Below are 7,253 nucleotides of genomic sequence, written 5' to 3'. Positions count from 1 at the left end.
AGAAAGGCCCTGACCCATGCCCAGGAGTGTGATTCCTAGCTGCACAACCAGGTGAGAGCCATCTTGAGCCACACATGTCCCCATGTGTCCCCATCACCACAATAGCACCTGCCCTGCCCACACGTTCTCCAGAAAGTCTTTCAATGTGGCCACAAAACAGGATAAGGTGGATTAAGAAAGGCAAGGAGAAAAAGAAAGAAAGGGAAGAAAACGGTCACAAATGCAAATACGACTGCCTAGCAGGAAAGAGGAGATTGTGATGGGTGCTTTTGGGGAACTGGCTGTGTTCAATTTTCTTGATCTCTGTGCCAGCTGCATAGGTGCATGCCATATTTCACACTGGTATACAATCTAAGCCAAGTCCCTTCTACTCTCTGCCTCTTTACCAATCTGTAAAATGGAATATCAAGTAGCTCCCCCAATAGCCCTGACACCGTGGTACTATTAGTGTCATCATTTTAGAAGAGAGTGAATAGACTCAGAGAAGTCAGATACCTGCTCCAGCTCCCCAGCTAGATAGAGCAGATATTTAGCCCAGAATATATGCCATATTTTACACAGTTTTAATAAACAGATGGGTATGTGAGGAGAGGAAGTTAATATAGGTCAGCTTTGCACAGTGCAAATGCCTGGGGATGCCAGGGAAGGTGTCCCAGAGGCTCTGATTCAGGGATGAGGCTGAAGAGCTGCCTGCCACACAGAGGGCTGAGAGGGTGACCCGAGGGGCCTTAAGCACAGCTGCAGTTTCAGAAGGTCTGTCCTATAGGCACTTGGGCGCCCTTCTTGCTACTCTCTGCTAATTCCCACCCTGGCAGGTAGGTGGTGCTGCTGTGAGTAGATGGCTGGGAGTCTATTGACACAGGCTGTGTCATTTTATTTTATTTAATCTTCACCCAAGGATATGTTTATTGATTTGAGAGAGAGAGAGAGAGAGAAATGTCTATGTGAGAGAAAAACATCAATTGGTTGCCTCCCATATGCGCCTTTACCAAGGATCAAATCTGCAACCTAGGGAAGTGCCCTCACTAGGAATCAAACCCACAAACTTTTGGTGCACAGAATGATGCTTTAACCAACTGAGCCACCTGGCCAGGGCATCTGTGTCATTTTAGGTGATTGACTTCCTGGGCCTCTGTCTTGCACTTAAAAAAATTTTTTTTTGCCCTGGCTTGTGTGGCTCAGTGGATTGAGCACCGGCCTGTGAACCAAAGGGTCTCCAGTTCAATTCCCAGTCAGGGCACATGCCTGGGTTGTAGGGAGGGACCCCAGTTGAGGGGGTGCGAGAGGCAACTGATTGATGTATCTCTTACATGTTGATGTTTCTCTCCTCTCCCTCCCTTCCCTTCTCCAAAAATAAATAAAATATTTTAAAAAATTATTTGTTGACTTTAGAGAGAAGGCAGACAGGAGAGAAAATAGTGATTTGTTGTTCCACTTATTTATGCATTCATTGGTTGATTCTTTTATATGCCCTCACTGGGAATTAAACCCACAACCTTGGCTTATTGGGAAAATGCTCTAACCAACTAACTGAGCTACCAGGCCAGGGCTGTCTTGCACTTTTAACATCCCAGCTGCCACCTTATTCTGGGCTTCTAGCTCCGGCCCTCTAAGTTGCTCCTCTATTCAAGCCTGGGAGCAAAGGGTGGCCCAGGCCTGGGCTCCATCAGGAGCTCTGTCAGCCCCAAAGTGATCCATGTGCTCTCAGGCCTACCCTGCCTATTTGGGGCTGGAGGTGAGCTGAGGGGATCAGCTGTGCTGGGGGTAGGTGTGGTGGCAATGCAGGGGCTGTGGATGCCCAACTGGGCCCAGCCCTGGTCCTGAGCAGCATTAAGCTGGCCCAAGGTCCCTGGCTGACTGACATTTCCCACAGGCCCATGCCAACACCCAAGCAGCCTGGCAATCAGTGGTTGTGGGCTCCAGCATTCCCTCTGGCAGTGGCCAAGCAGGCACCCGGCCTTTACCTCCCACATGGTTCTTCCTGGTCTCCCCAGCTGCCTCCTCCTGGGCCAAGCTTTCCTGGCACCTTGTGAGGTGAGCCGAATGTCTGTGTGTCTGGGTCTGTGTAGGGGGCCCTCAGCTATCATAGGTCTAAAGCAGACACCTTGGGCCCATACTGGTGTGGGGCAGGCAAAGAGCAATTCAGTGTCTGGAGTAACTGGGCTTCTTGCTGCCAGAAGTGTGTGGAGTAGAAGAAAGTAGAGGATTGTGGACTGGGGTGGGGGTGTATACTGCCTGGCTTCAAATTTCAGTCCTGCTACTTAGTAGGTATACAATCTAAGACAAGTCCCTTCTACTCTCTGCCTCTGTTTCTCCATCTGTAAAATGAGTATCAAGTAGCTCCTCCAATAGCCTTGACACCGTGGTACTGTTAGTATCATCATTTTAGAGGAGAGTGAACAGACTCAGGGAGGTCAGATACCTGCTCCAGCTTCCCAGATAGATAGAGCAGATACTTAGCCCAATCTGAATCTGAATCCAGCACCCAGCCCGCTAACCATGAGGCCACTCAGCTTCCCTCCATGAGGAGACCAGGAAGCCCCAGTACCTGTTGCCACGGAGAGGAGCAAGTGGCAGGGAGGAAATCCCTCCCTGAGGAGATTCAGTGAACAGTCCCAGCTGTCCCTGGCTCTCTTGGGTGGTTGGAGCCAGGGGCCACTCCTGAGCCACTCCCAGAAGCCAGTGGAAGGTCCAGCCTTCTCCAGGACTCCAGATTACAGCCTCTGCTAGGCAGGGCTGAAGGTGGACATGTGGTGTGCTATGTCAGGGCACTGGACTGAGGGGACCCAGCAGAAGCCTTGTGCAAAGGTGGGTCTGACTGAGGAGAGGGTGCCACAGCATGGTTTTGTGTGCTGTGTGTGTGCTCAGATGAATGTAATCCCTGAGTGTGGGCCCTCATGTGTGGGGAGAGAGCAGTAAGGGTGCAGCCCCAGGGTGAGTGGGAGGGAAGGTGTAGGCACAGCTCAGTTCTGGGGGGATTATGGGTGAGGGGGTACCTGGAAAAGGACCTGCAGTCCAGCGGTGGCTGGAGCTGTCCCCGTAGCTGTTGTGGGCTCAAAGGCCTCACATAAGAAGCAAAATGCATCACCTCCTTCCCACTCCTCACTGTAGCCCTTCTCCAGGCCCCTACCTCATTTGGCAAGCTGGACTCCTTAGCCACAGATGCCAGGAGGGGCTCACCAGGCAGGGAGCATATCAGCAGATAGACAGGGTGTGGGGCCTTGTGGACTAGGGTCCAGGGGGTCTGAGTCACTGCTGTCCCCAGCCAGCCCAGTGGGGTCCACAGACTCACTGGAAGAGGTAAGGGCTGGTGTCCAGACCCTTGACTCCTGACATTTCCCAGGCCTGCCTCTCCTGTCCTCTCACACTCCCACCAAGCCCCCTTCACTTGGCTCAACTCCATCTACTCTCCCCCTAGGAATGGAGTGGTTACTAGCCCCCCAGGTACCCTTCTTGTAATCCTGCCCCTACCATACCCTGAGCAGTGGCCCCCCAAGAGCCTGTCCCTCAAAACTAGAGTCAGTGCTGCTGTGTTTCAGCAAGAGATGGAGGTAAAGCTGGGAGGACATCCTGCAGTGGGTGGGTCCTAGCAGAGCCTTCAAGAAACAGTGAGAACCCTGGGACAGGATGAGCATGGTGTGACCCAGCCTTCCCTTATGGGAGGGAGGCTCAAGCCCACTCTTGCAAGTCCAGCCTCAGCTGGGTACAAAGGGCCATCTTCCAGTGTCGCACCTTCAGTCTTCAGGGTTAGGTGGGATAATACTGCTTCTCTTCTTGTGGGCAAGTATACCTGTCAGATTCAGTGTGCTACACTGCTACCTGGCCACAGGCCTTTGTAACACTCTGTGGCCTCTGCCTCTTGCTCTCTCTTTCCATGTAACACAGTAACTCATTCTGAGTCTCCCCTGTCAGCCACACCTACATTTTTGGACCTGGTTCTTCCCTCTCCCGACCTGTGTTTGGGCTGGGCCTGGGGTGCCCCCAGTGCCTATCTGCCCGTCACCAACTGTTGGGGTAATATCTGAGTTGCCCAGGCCTGGTGCCAGGGCCATACAGGGGTGGAGGAGCCTCGGGGCCCAGGTGGGGGCCTGTCCCAGCTGTCAGCGCCCATGATGGATGAGGGGTGGGGCAGGGAGAAGTCCAGGAGCTGGACTCCTGCTGCAGAGGGAGGTGAGGACTGGCCCCTTGGGGCCTGCCAACAGAGCCTCTGTCACTCACAGTGGGGGGACCTGGGGTAAGAGCCCCCACCCAGCAGGGGTGTTTAAAGGCTCCAAGGGTATGTGCCTTCCCACTCTACCAGGCATCATGGGCACCTGGGTCTTCCCTGCAGCCCTCTTCCTACTTTGCCTGACTTCTGAAAGCCTACAAGGCGGTGAGCACAGGCGGCAGGCAGCTGCACGGTCTGGGCAGTTGGGGTTGGGGCTAGGGGGGTATAGGCTGAACATTGGGTCAGAGGCTGGAGCTCTGGAGAGAGGGAAAACTTGGTGTCTGAAGTCTAGGTTGGGTAGGGTTTTGGGGCACTGAGGTATAGATGCCTTGGTCCTGCCCTTCTCTGTCTCTGGGGTCCCCACCCTGAGTTAGTATCCACCCACCCCACTCACCCCTCCACCCCACCCCCCGTTCCCCAGGGCTGCCTTCATTGCCTCCTGGCCTAGGGAAAGGTAAGTGGACCCTCCTGGCACTGAGGTCCAGGAAGAGGACCTGGTCTCTTCTCCCAGAGGTCTGGAACCTCTCTGGGGGACAGCCCCAAATGTTCCCCAGCTCTGAGATTCAGATGTGGGGCCCTAGAGAACACGAATCCCTCCTTCCTAGCAGTCAGTCTTGTCCATGGTCAGCTCAAGTGGGCAGAGCAGAGACCCACATCCTTGAAACAGTGTGAGATGGAGCAGAATATCAACTTTGGGTATGCGAATATGAGGGCCCCAGAATGCCCAGAGGAGGGGCCTGGAGCTGGGTCTTCAAAGAAGGGGGATTGGGTTATGACAGGAAAGGGGAAGTACATCCCTGGAAGCAAGAGGATCAAAGGCCTGGAGGTGGGACAGGATAGGAGGAGAGAAGGCTGGAGTGAGAGGTGGGAGGAGGGGGCTGAGTGTCACAGAAGGGTCTTTACTCCAGCTACCTGTGGTGTCCTAAGGGTGGGAGAAAGGGCTCTCTCCAGAGACCTAGTGCTGGAGAGAAAGACTGGGGGATAGGGGTGAGGAAAATGAAATTTCCAGGAAAGGAGGGGTCTAAAACACTCCAATAAGAATGGAAGGGAAAGGTACACACATCCCTGAGGAAAAGAGTAGGGAACCTGCCTCCAGGGACACAGACCCCCACCTTGTACCCCAGCCTCCAGTCTGCTTACCTCATTCTGTCCTTGCTCCTCCTGTGAACAGAGAAAAAACTGAGGCCTGGGGTGGGGTGCGGTACACTCTTGCTCTGCACAGCAGGAGGGAGAGCATCCAGATTTGGCCATCTTTGTCCCTTCTTAAGTTACCCTTCTCCCTGACCCTGCAGGCTTAGGGAGTCCGAATGGCTACAGATCATATAAAGTTGGCTGAGGGGTGGGGGCAGCTCTGTGTCCTCCAAATGAGGGCAGAGCACCCTGGCTCCTTGCCCCTCCTGCCTCCCTTAGGCTCAAACCATCATTTCTTCCCCCCAGGGTATGGCCCCCCCAGTGGCCTGGGAGCAGGTAAGGTGTGGGCCCACCTGAGACCCCTTCCTACAGGCCTCCTCTTTTCCCTTCTGCAAATACTTCTCCTCACCCTCCTCCACCCTCACCAAGAATCCATCAAGACTATTCTGGTGTCATCTAACCCATGTACCCTGCCCCTCACTGCATGTCCCCTAGGCCAGTTGGGAGCAGACTTTGTGCGCAGGTGGGTGGGTCCTGGGTCCGTCCCAGGCTTCAAAGCGGGTGTCAAACTTCAGAAGGCAGATGAGTCCTGCCCAGCCCAAGTGCCCTCTCTCTCTCCCTCTCCCTCTCCGTCTCTCCCTCTTTCCCTCTCTCTCCATCTTTCTCTCATATCCTCACCTCTGTCCTGCCAGGATTTGGGAAGAGAAATGGCCTGGGAGTCCAGCCAGGTGAGAATGATGGGGTCTGGGGTTGGTCCTCTCCCTGTTCCTTCCCAGGCCTTAAGGGAAGGGGCAGAGTTGGTAAATGATTCTGGAGGGAGTGGGTAGATTGGCAGTCTTCAGGTTTGCTGTTTCTGGCAAGGGTCCTGCACACCCACCCCAGCTAGGAACCCCAACACCCCCAGTTCATTCCTCCCTCTCACCACAGGCCCTCCAGTTCAGAAGGGCTACAGAACAGATAGAGGTGGGCTCAGAGTAGGTGGGTGGTGGGATTGGGGCCAGTAATCTAAGTGCATTTCTGAAATGGGATCTCCTGAGTCGCTCACTTGACCCATTTCCTTCTCAGGCATTGGCGAGGGTGTAAAACCCCACAAGCCAGGTGAGGCCGCACTTTGTCTATCTCCCCCCATCATGACATGACCCTCCCATTACTCTCCACTTCTCTCTGATCCCCTTCTGCCCTGTCTTCCTAGGATTTGGAAATGGGAAGAGGCTAGGAGCAGGGGCCTTCACAGGTATTGCAGCCCAGCCAGGTGAGGTGGGGGAAGAGGGATGGGTATGACATGTTGGGGATAGGGCTGGATCAACATTTAGGAGGGGCTTCTCCCAGGTTCCCCCAGGGCAGAACTGGTAACTCATTGGAAGCAGAGGAAAGGACCACATAAGGGTTCCTGTTGACTGGTTTGAGGACATCACCCCCCTCTCAGCTAGGATTCCAAGTGAATCCCAGGAGTCCTGGGAAGAGACTGGATCCCAGGGGCCCCCTCATCTACTTTATCTCTCTCCCCAGGCTTTGGAGGGGGTGTGAAACCCCAGAAGCCAGGTAAGACCCTGCTCTCCATGTCCATTTCTCTGTCTGCCTCACCATGTGTGTGCCTCCCTTTGAAGCCCCAGCCTCCATCTTCTGTATGCATATTCTTCCCTCTGCCTCTGTCTTCCCAGGATATGGAAATGGGTTGGGAGCTGGTGCCTTCCCAGGGCTGGGAGCCCAGCCAGGTGAGGACACATGAGGCACCACCCTGGGGTACAGGGAGGGAGAAGGTTGAGGGCTGGAATCAGGGAATCAGTAGGGGAGAGAGTCAGATTCTTGGGAGAGGTCAGGAGGCTCAGCCTTTCTGTTGCTCCCCAGGCCTGGGAGGGGAAACAAAATCTATGAAGCTGAAGCCGGGTAAGTAGAGAGCATTCCCTCATTCTGG

General features: G+C 54.4%; 1 long non-coding RNA gene across 1 annotated transcript; it reads left to right on the top strand.

Annotated features, from left to right (window-relative positions):
- The first annotated feature begins 6,825 nt into the window (after window positions 1-6,825).
- On the top strand, window positions 6,826-7,226 carry LOC150009397 (uncharacterized). Its single transcript, XR_016511164.1, has 3 exons — window positions 6,826-6,880; window positions 7,000-7,053; window positions 7,187-7,226. It is a non-coding gene; the product is annotated as an uncharacterized LOC150009397 (long non-coding RNA).
- The last annotated feature ends 27 nt before the right edge of the window (window positions 7,227-7,253 follow it).

Source organism: Furipterus horrens, unplaced genomic scaffold (genome assembly GCF_987537825.1).
Source record: "Furipterus horrens unplaced genomic scaffold, mFurHor1.1.pri manual_scaffold_5, whole genome shotgun sequence".
Lineage (NCBI taxonomy): Eukaryota > Metazoa > Chordata > Mammalia > Chiroptera > Furipteridae > Furipterus > Furipterus horrens.
Note: the sequence above shows the minus strand (reverse complement) of the source record. Positions and strands in the feature narration are given on the sequence as shown.